The sequence below is a fragment of the Crassostrea angulata genome, chromosome 7 (assembly GCF_025612915.1).
Source record: "Crassostrea angulata isolate pt1a10 chromosome 7, ASM2561291v2, whole genome shotgun sequence".
NCBI lineage: Eukaryota > Metazoa > Mollusca > Bivalvia > Ostreida > Ostreidae > Magallana > Magallana angulata.
In genome coordinates, this window is record NC_069117.1 from 1,266,587 (window position 1) to 1,279,432 (window position 12,846).

Below are 12,846 nucleotides of genomic sequence, written 5' to 3' on the forward strand. Positions count from 1 at the left end.
GACTGAAATGGTACTAGTTAGCTCTTTAGAATTTTCACTACTCGAATTTAATGAACCTTGTATTCTCAAAATTTAGTAAAGTGATTAATCCGTAACTGTTTACATCTTGGCATTAAGAGTCTGAAAAGGTTATTGCATAAGCAAATTAAACAAAAAACAAGATAAATGTATCAGCAGGTGTCTCATATACATGTATATGGTATTTCAGACATCTATACTTATAAATGAAGGCATTTTGCAAATAAACTACTTGCTTACACCTTTGTTATTTCAACACATTTGTGTTGATGTGCGTAAGGTATATTTGAATTTCAACTGATAAGTTATTATTGTGAAATTAATCAAAAACCTGATTCCATTTTCGATAAACAAGCCCGAGATAGCAAAAATGAGAGTAAGGGAGAGGATACGTTTTGGCGGATCCAAGTCAGGGATAGTTTGCATCAAAATATATACTTGCAATGAAATATAAGAACTTTCTAGAACGGGGTAACCAAGAAGGCGGATTGACTAATTAACAAATGGTGTAGGACAAGTTCATCATGCATCGCTGGCAGGCACCTTGGATCGGACTTCTATTGATACGAAAAAAAAACTAAAATGGAACAATGCGATTTTAGTATTGATGGAAAGAACTGACAAAAACGGGGTGCCAAGAAACGGGTTGACTAATTGACTAATTGACATAATGGCGGAAAGTGTAGGGCGAGTTTACCATCGGCTGTGTTAAGGTCAAGGGGGTCCTATAAGGCTTTGATTAGCCTGTATATAAAACATGACAATGGCGACGGTTCCATGCTTTTTTTTATTGTGTGTTCTTCCACATAAATTGATGACATCATACACAGGAATATAAAGAGGTATTTTCAAAACATACAAATGATACATCGGCCAGATACTTTGAATCTGACAATTTTGGTTTAAAATATGCATGCAAATAACGAGGCCGAGTACAGAACAAGTACGCATGCATTCACGCAGCGTTTCATTTGTATTGTGACGTCATCTTTTTGCTTTGTTGACACCTGACGTGATAGTTTTAATTGCAGATATTCAGCGAAATTTGTTGAAAATAGCTCGTTTGATGCGTTAAAATAATGTTATATTTTGGAATAAACATAAATATCTCGAAGTATTAGCTATATTTGGGCTCGGGTCGAAAACGTGAAGAGGGTTCAGCAAGCTTTTCTTAACCCGCCTAAATATAGCTTAATTCATATATTTCAAAACAGTAACCATGTGTTTTATATTAATGACCTTTAATATGTGATGTTATATATTTATTTATCACTTAAATATGTTTGAATGTTTTAGTAATACTATAAAGATCAACATTTCCGCATTTGTCAAATAAAAAATAGCCATTATCTGACAAACTGGGAAATTGGGCATACAAAAAACAACTTTGATAAGACCAATGGAACAAACCAGGAGGTGAAAGGGTTTTTTATTTGACCATTTGATGCCTTTTAGCAATAACTTTAATATGTAGAACAGAAAAAGAAATCCCTAGGGCAGAAGTAAAAAAAATTGTAAAAAATGTGCAAAATTGATACATTTCAAGCAAAATCCCATAGGATCCTATGTTAAAAAATAACAAACTTTGAGATGACCCTTAAATAAACGGTGTGGTAAATGTCTAATTTTCTTATTTTAGAATAATAATTATATCAGTAGAAATTCATGTAAAAAATTTCATTCAAAAATTTAGGGCAGAACAAATTAGACCCGGCCTCGTTAATGGGTACCCCCCCCCCCTCCAGATTTTTTTTCATTTTTCAAAACAGTCTTTTATCTGAAATCCTCATTTGAGACAGTAATACACATTATATTGAAAATTGACTAAAAGAACTAAATTTTAAAAGAGATACACTGAATACCCATTCACTAATTTAAAATAAATACTATATATAATTTATTTTTTTCTGTCATCTGCAACAAACAGGATTAAGGCCACGTACGTATATATATCACCCATTTCAGTTTAGATTTTTCATCCCTGCCCGCTCATCTAAGTATCCAACAATAAATTTTTGAATTTTATTTCATTTTAAAAGAATAAGATAAGGAGAAAATCGGACAAAGTTATTACAAAATGTAGGAAAAAAACAATATGCTTCAACATATTAAGCATTTTATGGTAATGTGTAAAGTGTTGATTCTCGCGCTTGCGATGGGTATCATCTAGTTACCTATGTAGGAAACAGTTTGTTAGTACATATTGATTGGATAAACTATAACTTAAGGTTTGTTTAAATGCGGGCTAGAAATTGTGAATTTAATTGTATTAGATGACAATACACGTATTAAATATTAGCGGCTTTAAATGTCAAAAAGCTTGTTTTGAAATCAAAATTTAATTTCTAGAGCTTGTTTGCAATTTTACTGTTTGTGTACTTGCTCATGTACATCATCATTATATACTACATACAAAACCATTATTAAGTAATGGTTTTGACAGTTTTAAAGACGGACAACGCTAATTCTGAGTCCTACACGTATGTTTAAAGTTTCATGAAAGTATTTTCCTCTTTATCTTCCAATATCATTTCAAAGTCTTTTTCCTTTTTGTAGTTAGAAATAAGTCTCATTAGATTGTGTTGTGTTATATTGCTATGATAATCAATCTATCTCATATGTTGTTTTTATTTGTTCGTTATTCGCCGTATCGTAGGTCTCTATCCGGATGTTTGTCTGTCCAAAGTATATCTTGGTGGTGTAGTCTACCATGTCTGGCCAACCATTTTCAGGAGGTGGGCAAACAATTCTTCCAATACACTGGAAACCTTCATCTGTAACAAAAGCCAACTGACCCTTTACTACGTTATTGGCTTGATAGAGCACTATCTCAATTGAAATGAATTTTCTATCCTTGTTTCGATGACGAGAAACTCCCTTAAGAATCCTCTCTTCGTCGTACTTCACTAACTCATCTTTGTACACCAAGGCATAAAAAACATCCTTGCACACCTCATCACCATCAATTATAGCGAGTTTGCATTGAGGGTGTATATTGCTACCAAAGGGCTTGAGAACACGTATGCCGTAAGAATATCTACATATCCTTGCGGAAACAGCATGGGGATTGTACCCAAATAGAACGGCACCCCGCAAAACAACTGTGTCAGGATCTTTTGGAGAGATGAACTTTATAGAAGAAAAACTGGGGTGGCTTTTTATCTCGTTTCGCAAGAAATTTGAACATGAAAATCCTCCGACCAGAATAATGAAATCAATATTTTCTACTTCGGCAAAGATGTTTTCAATTATACCAATTATTTTGTCCCTCGCTGTTTTGAAAAACTCCCTGAATTCTTTATTCTGGACATACATGTGTGCAAATGTTATTGAATCATTTTTTTGATCTCCGATTTCTACGTTCGCAAACATCTTTAATCGATCAGGCAGCCGAAGACTAATGGCGTCATCATCATCATCGCTGATTTGTCTTTTCTTGGTCTCAAATTCCCTCTCGAATTCCAAGGCATCCAAAGGGGCTTTTTCCCATAATTGATTAATACATTGCTCATTTTTGAATAATCTATAAACAAACGCCTGAAACTCTTTGTCAACAATGGTTCCACCCCAGTGTCCACCGCTAGCTTTATAGACTTCCGCTAAAGTTCCATTCTCCATGATCTTGTGAACCACTATATCAATGGTACCCCCTGCAATAGAATATCGTAGCTTATAAAGATAATTCAAACAATTATCTAGAAAAACCAACATGCCAGATAATGGTAGGTGCTACGGAAAGTGTCAGAATACAGGACAAGAAGTATAACAATCATTCTTTATCAGAAAGCATTGCTCTAATCCAATGGACCAAATATACCCAATATATACATGTAATACTCAAAAGAGTTTAGAATCAACCGTATTATGATTATTGCTGCATCAATGATAAACGTTTGCAAACGTCTTTATTAAAGAATCGAATGTTGTTTAATTCATGCATATTATTATTGAGAAAATCTAGACAACCATTTACTAGATGATTGCACTCGTGACGTAAATGTAAAAACAACTTCAATAATTCTTAGAGCAAATCAACCGCTTTTAAACGGGCACCTGACTATTGTTTGTAATCGTCAACCTGATTCCCTGGTCATATCGTCTTCAGGAAAACTAGAATAACACATTGCAGAGTGAAATAGAATCAAAGTTTATGGTTTCGTTTTTGTTTGGGCCGGTATTTTTTGCCACCTGAAGGACTCAACTTTATGCTTTTGATTAAAACGAGATGAATGTGGAAGGCAAGAGTAAAACAAGAGGTCAATAACCCTTTACGGTCACCTCAGTACCAAAGCCCATATACAAGCTGATCGTGGAGTCTCATATATGCCTTTGATTTTCATTCTGGGGTAAAAAAAAAATTATGATATCGTACTGTTTATCGTTGATTTTGGTTAGCCAATTATTACTTTACTATGAACGAATTTATTAGTTCATTCAAAAATTTCAAAAAACATTTTTGTTTCAAATGATAAAAATACTTGCATAACTCTTTTGATCATACAACTTTAGAAATACATTATATTAAATGATTAAAAACTCATTTCGAAGAAGCAAGGGAAGATAACTTCATTAGCTTCCACAATATCTTAAGTTTGATAGCTTCATTCTTTCTCTTTTCTAAATATGTGACCAGAATAAAATAATAAGACAAATATATACTCCCCTCCTAGCCATAACCCTTGCCTTACATGTACATTATAGTAAATGATTCCAAAGTGGTTTTTTGGGTGCAAGAACCATTATGACGTCATAATTGACTGGAAGAATCTATTTCCCGTATTTTACGGCTTTAAAGGAATTATGTAAAAAATATATTAATTAAACAATTTCTTGACATTCTATGTTTAATCACAAGAAAAGTAATCCCGATACCTATATTCAATTTGACATCATTTTAAAGAGGAAGTCAAGAGCTTGTTTATTGGGTTATTGGGGGGTAGACTGTAGGCATTCTTGATATATTGTATTTGTCAAAAATGGACAAAACTCTAAAATTTGTTCCTCAATTCTTCATATTTTATTGAAAATTACAGTTTAAAACATGATTTTTCATTGTATCTACCATAGTATACAGCCCCGGTACACCCTATCAAACTAAGCTATTGTTATGAGGCATCATTGAAATATTTTATATCTTAAAGATAAACATGTGGGAACCTTTCATTTACTAGATCTTGACAACAACGACCATCTACACCTAAAATGGAATAACAGCCCGAGGATAGGTAGTAATCGAATCATTGTAAATGCTAATATATACCATACGCAAAACTGATGCGATAATTCACTTGGTTTGACTTTGGAAATTGACCTCTAGTGTGTTTGCAAAGCTTTACGTTTGCAAAATAATTTTTCTATGATTATCAGACGACTTACACTTTTTATGTTATTTTTTACAATTTGATATAGATAAATGAAATACAATACATGATTCTAAACCTTTTTAGGAGTAGTATAGGAGTAGTAAATGTGTAAACAAAATAAAAGCCTTGCTATGGGTGCTACACCTTGCATGCGTGCACCTTGTATAATTATGAAACTATTCCACTGTAATAATGTTAATGAACTCGTTAAGTAATCTTTTTTGAAAATCAAATGTATCTTCAACATTTAAAGATTGTTTAAATAATGGTTATATTTTAATACTCATTGATTATTTAAATAGAAATTCAAAATTTGATTGGTATTATTTAACATTGAGAGAAAAAATGTTCCTTTGAACATTAAACGTAAAAATACATAACGATTCGATTTCATTTTCAACATTTAAAGTCAAGGGTTAATTTTATTTCCTAAAAAGATAGATCATGCAATGTCTCCAAGCGATATTGTAGGTTCTAAAAACAAAAATCGAAATTCAAAACAAGACTAAATTTAATTTTGTATTTGTCTTTGCTCTTGTTGTAAAATTTTTATAAAAAAATCAATACCTTTAGAGTAAAATTTAGGACAAATAATTCACTTTTTTTGATACAAGGAAAAATTTATCTCATGAAAATGAGAGTGTATTCCGTGAAATATTTTTACATAAAAGTAAAAAATGTGATGAAAAACTAAAACAGTTCATGTGATTGGAAAATATATAACATTTTTTATCTGAAATTTTGAATATAAGCGCTTTAGGCCATACCAATTTGATTTCTTGGTCTTCGGATTCTAGGCCAAAAATATTGGAGCGAGGAGCGGATTTATTAATTTTGGAGCGAGGATTTTAAAATTTGAAAATTTTGGGGACACATAAAAAAACAAAGGTGAGCGATTACATTTTATTTTAAACCGTCATTTTTTTCCTTTGAAACACATGCAAAGAGCACTAAAAAGTTAATGACTGTATTCCCATTGTATCAGACCCCTCCTGATCGCTATTTCTATTCACACATACAGGTATTATTTATTTGTAAACCTTACTGACAATCTACTGGGATTTTTTTTTTATGATAAATGTTTAAAAAAGCACAATCATGACTAATGAAAAAATTTAAAGAACCAAAAATAGAGCGGAAAACGGTAGGAAAATTTCCGATTGCGGGATTTATTTCTTTAAATTATTTTTTGGAGAGCCCTTTTGCGCGTGCGCGCGGATCCGGCGACCAAGAAATCAAAATAATGTAGCCGTAGAAACACTTTCCTACCTCCCATATCGAGGACCATATACTTGGTTCCGGGTTTAAATTCCGCAGTCAGCATTCGGTCCGACAGATTCCTACAAAAAAGGGCTGCCGCCTCTGGTTCTAATGCTAGAAGAATCTGACACTCTGCTATCCCAGCCTAGTTTAATTAACATTCACATAAAATTTAAAAATAATTACCATATTTATACATACAAATAATGCGCGTACTTATTTCAAATAATTTGTTCATAAATGTACTAACGAAATTAGTCTTTTTATAATATATACAATATGCAACAGCATCGAGTACACTTACCTTTAATGCGGCTTTTTTCATGAATTCTTTGGCGGTTTCGGACCAGATAGCAGGTACTGTCAAAACATATAGAACTTCTTCAGGTTTGAATACCACTCCCCTGCCCTTCAAAATGATCCTTCAGAGCTTTTATTGCGTGTTTAAATATATCTATTGCAGGTAGAGATATACACTCTCTATCGTCTTGTATCTCTAAGGTTTCCGTGACATTCTGTAAAATACATAAATATACACACAACGAGCGATTACAGATAAAAAAAAAAAATAAACATATAATTATTCGTTATGAGCATGTACCATTATGCACCCCTTTTTGGTTAATTAAGCACTGAATCATTATTTTTTGAAGATATAGTCTCATAACTGCAGCGGTATGTGCATTTAGTATCTTGCGTTAGATAATCTTTCAAAAAATAATGATTAACGCGTGTTACTCAATTTGTATGCACACACCGCTGCAATTATGAGAGTGTATTTTTCAAAAAATCGTGATTTAATGCTTATATTTAAATTTTTCTAACTTCTTGTCATGTCTGCAAATGTAATATAAATCTTTAAATTCCAGTTTTATCCTAAGGGTAAGTTCAAATTTATATAGGAGCCACTGTAACAACCACTAGGGTGAAATTTGATTTTTGCTTGTGACGTTGTTGTTTACAGCGTTCAACGTTCGTGGCGTCATAATAAAACTCGTCATTTTAACCTTTCAGTACACTGTGTGTGTCACAGTGTTATAACTGCAACTTCATTTACATGCAAAAAATATGTGCAATGTTAATAATATTTTGATATTTACATTTGCAAATATGTTTCTCTATTATTACTTATCATACTTTAGGTTTGTTCCTGACTGACTACAGTAATATATCTTGTTGATCAATCTCAAAGACGGCGGGGCGAAGCCGGGTTGTTTAGGAGATTGATCAATGCGATATATTTCCGTGACAATCAGTGACAAAACTAATAAGAATTTTGTTTTCCTTATCAACTGAGATACTTATTTCTTTAAAAGAAGTGATGATCGTTAAAACACCAGGTGTAAAATTAGCTCACATCTCGTCCATTTTAACAGTCGATCGCTTCAAAATTATTCTCATTCAAACCACTCAAATATTCTTTGAAAATATTCGCTGCACCCTTCTTCACTTACAAATTTCTCTGCTATGGTCTTCCCAAGATATTTATGCATCACTTTTGGACGATTTAAAAAAAGAACGTACCTGTGAAAGAAGTGAAATTGGAATGAAAGTGAAAATATCCAACATACATGTATTATCCTCATTGACACACTTTCTTTTTTTACTCGGAAAAAATTAACAGGAAGGAGAACTGATTTCTTACGGAGTTTTATTATGGGAAATGTTTACATCTTTTCTCCATTCGGAACTTACTTGGAATACTTCGCAAAATTTTTCTATAATATCATCCGAGTACTTTGATCTCTTGCGGTGCAAAATTCATGTAGACTTTTTATTTTTAGCAGTGTACTGAAACCAAACAAGCTATAAAAATTAAAGTGGGGGCGTTTCATAGATAAAATCTTCGGATTTTGTCATACTATTGAAAAATATCGTTTAAATCCAGAGGTGTTTATGAATATAGAATGATTTGAGAACATGTGCGGCTAAGATATCTTGGGACAGACTGCAATTAAGTTTGAACTTTTCTCTCTTTTCTCCGCGAGTTTAGAGCATATTTAGCCACTGCCATTTCATTCTGCTCCAGACACAGAGTCAATTCAAAGGGCAACTACTCTGAATTAAAAGTAATGTACTCCACGTTTTTTAAGAGCATACGGAACGCAGTTTCTATATTAATTTCGAGTAGGTGAAACGTCGGCCATGTTGCCGAACATTAAACCTCGCTGAACTGAGATAGACACATAAACAAGACTTGTCCTCTGTCATGTTTTCTTACCCTCGTCTAAATATAGTTTATATTTCAAAACAGTCATCTTGTAAAGTGTGTTAAAAGCTACGGCAGTTATAACAATATATTAACATTCCATATATTTTTTGGTTGTAAAGTGTGTTGAAAGCTAGGGCATTTATAACACTGTAATGCAAACAGGTTACTCAAAGGTTAAAATGACGAGTTTTATTATGATGTCACAAATGTTGAACGCTTTGAACTGCAACGTCACAAGCGAAAATCAAAGTTCACGCTTGTGGCAGTTACAGTGGCTCTTCCGTTAATATGAACTTACCCTTAGGATAAGATAGGAATTTTAAGGTGGGATGCTACACCAAAATTTTATTTTATGGATCGTTAGAATATCATTTCTGAAGCAAGATTGCGTTGTTCAAATAAGGATATATGCCCTTAATTTTTCTATACGAATTTTTTTGTATTTTTTACAAAAAAGTAGAAAATGTATTTTGGTTGCAAGTAACGCACTGTAGAGTTTAAAATTTGTTGTGAATAAATGCATAATATAAATATCTAATAAATCATGTCCAGTAATATCAATAAGACTTTTTTTTTTAGATAAAAAAATATTAATGGAAATAAAAAACTTCTTTTGATAATATTTTTCAAACCTATGGATAAAATTTTCTAAAGAAACGTATTCTATAGAAAAGAAATGTAAGGCAATCATTTTTCAAAAAGAAATTGAATCAAATTGGCGAAATTTTAGAGATATGGCAAATTTTCAAAATTGAACCACACCCAATCGAAATTAAACTGATCCCGACTTGAATGAGAGAAATTTTAAATATATGACAATTTCACCCAAAAACTAGGATGTTTGGTTGTAATATGGTTTGCAAATTAGGAGAACAATTAAGAATTCAATTGATTTCTTGTCTGCACATGAGGAAATATTATTGATTTTGAATTTTTATCAATTTAAATCGGGATCAGTTTGTTTCTAATCGGGATCGGCCATATTTTGAAAATTAGCAAAATTTCTAAAATTTCGTCAATTTGATTCAATTTCTTTTTAAAAAGTGATTGCCTTGTATTTATTCTCCATAAGACACGTCTCTTTGAAAAATTTTATCCATAGGTTTGAAAAATATGAACAAAAGATGTTTTTATTTTCATAAATAATTTTATATTAAAAAAATTAAAACATCTTGTTGACATTACTGGTCATGGTTTATCAGATATCTATATTATGCATTTATTCACGTCAAATTTTAAACTCTACAGTGCATTACTTGCAACCACAAGCAGATTTTCTACCTTTTTGTAAAAAATACAAAAAAAATCGTATATAAAATTAAGGGCATATATCCTTCTTTGAACAACACCATCTTACTTCAGACATGATACTCTAACGATCCATAAAATAAAGTTTTGGTGTAGCATTCCACCTTAAGGTATAAATCACATTTGCAGACGAGCAAGAAGTTAAAAAAAAACGTACATATAAGCAATAAACTTTGCTTTTCATAACGCGCTAACGTGCGTTACTCAATTTATATGCACACACCGCTGCAGTTATGAGACTTTTCTTTCAAAAAATCATGATTCAATGCTAAAGTAATGCAAAGGTTAAAATGACAAGTTTTATTATGACGTCACAAACGTTGAACGCTGTAAAGTGCAACGTCATAAGTGAAAATCAAAGTTTATGATTGTGACTGTTGCAGTGGCTCTCATTAGTAGGAACTTACCCTTAGGATAAAATAGGAATTTTAAGGTATATTTGCTTAATCAATGTTTTTTCCAACTATAAACTTGCACAGAGAGGCTGCAGTTTTTAAAGCATTGAATTCTTATTTTTTGAAACTCTAACGCGCGTTATTCAATTTGTATACACACACCGTTGCAGTTATGTGACTATATCTTTCAAAAAATAAGGATTCAATGCTTATATTTACATTTTTTTTACCTTCTTGCCTTGTATGCAAATGTGAATTATGTACCTCAAAATTACTGTATTATTCTATGGGTAAGTTCAAATTAATAGAAGAGCCACAGTAACAGCCACAAGCGTGATCTTTGATTTTCGCTTGTGACGTTGTATTTATCGACGTTCAACGTTTGTGACGTCACAATTAAAGCTCCTGATTTAACCTTTTAGTACCATGTCTGTTTTATTATAGCACTGAATCATGATTTTTTGAAGTATACGCTCTCATAACTGCAGCGATGTGTGCATACAAATTAAGTAACGCGCGTTAGCGCGTTTTGAAAATTTGTATGCACACACCGCTGCAGTTATGAGAGTGTATACTTCAAAAAATCATGATTTAATGCTTATATTTACATTTTTTTAACTTCTTGCCTTGTCTGCAAATGTGATTCATACCTTAAAATTCCTATCTTATTCTAAGGGTAAGTTAATATTAATGAAAAAGCCATAGTAACAGCCACAAGCGGGAACTTTGATTTTCGCTTGTGACGTTGCAGTTTACAGCGTTCAACGCTTGTGACGTCATGATAAAACACGTCAATTTGACCTTTGACTACTTGTTGCATTTAGAGGCATTTGAAGATCGCAGAATTTAATGGAAAAACACAGTAGAATGTAAGTATGGTGCTATATCTGCAGCAGCTTTACATGCAAAATATATGTGGAATGTAAATATTCAAGAAATGAACTCAATGACTACCCAAGTTATACGAGTATAACTTGGGTTGGGGCAATTTACGCTTTATAATCCGCGAAGCGTGCATCATGGAAAATATGCCAGCAGAGCAGTTGCTATTCATAACGCCATGTTTACTAAATAACGTTGTTTAAATCTTAAATAAATCAAATTTGCAGACAAGGCAAGAAGTTAAAAAAATATAAATATAAGCATTAAATCATTATTTTTAGAAAGATAACTGCAGATATGTGTGCAAACAAATTATATTTCCATTTTTTTCGATTTCCAGGGAGATAAAATTAGAGAATCACAAACTTTAAAATAATATCCATTTCAAACGTCTTCAATCATTGATATGTGTATTTTTAAAAATGATTTTAAAAGAATTGAGGTAATAAAATATACCTTCTCATGGTACAGTTTCATTTTGAAGTCGCGGAATCTGTAACATTTAAGATGAGTTTTCTTCTTAACCATCTTTGCGTAATGTTCCTCTGCCTTATAACCAAAAGAGTTGAATGATTCAGCAAAACAACGGTCGGGCATTTGGCTTTTTTATCATGGGTAAAATTTCCAGTCCATTCGTTTAGATTGATGTCTTCTCTCTTTATCTCTTTTCTGTCGCTGTAAGCATACCCTGAGTAGCTAGTTCCTACATCTAAGGCTACAACTATATCACATTTGTATTTGGAGTGATTGTCTGATGTCTGATCTATGGGTTTTTCTTGATCCGCCATCTTACTGTTCGTGAAATTATTTTCACGCCTTATTTTTCATTTACTGAAAAATAAAATTAATTGAAAAAAGATTGAAATATCATCAAACTGTATGTAAATGAATGTAACTACAAATGGCAACTTATTAGGAGCTAGTAGCATGCATTATCTATGACAGAGAATAGAATTTCTGTTAAAAACGAAAGTAAAAACATTAATAAAGTTTTATTACAAATATATACGATTTTAAGTTTGTTTTGCATGACAAAGAAGAAACGAATATAGGATATATTAAGTAATAAGTACTTTTCTGATTATATAATTCTATTTCAGAAGCAAAGGTTATTATCATTCATTTTATGAGGTTAACTCCTAGCTGAAGAAAACAAAATCATTACAACTTTATGAAGCGTAGTTATCAGTTGTTGATTTATATACGTTTAATATTTTAGATATGCTCCTGTTTGTTGTCGTTTTTTTTTTTTTACTTTACAATATCAGACCTGTTTGTATAACCACAGTCTTTTCTACTTTCGAATTCACTTACCTGGACTAGTTCTCTATCCAATTATATCTTTTATTATTTTTAATGATGCAAGTAGGTACACGTATATTGATTTGGCAAAGGTCCAGTTTTAGGC

General features: G+C 32.1%; 1 pseudogene; it reads right to left on the reverse strand.

Moving 5' to 3' along the window:
- Nucleotides 1-751: 751 nt before the first annotated feature.
- Nucleotides 752-12,846, reverse strand: LOC128155716 (heat shock 70 kDa protein 12A-like; annotated as a pseudogene).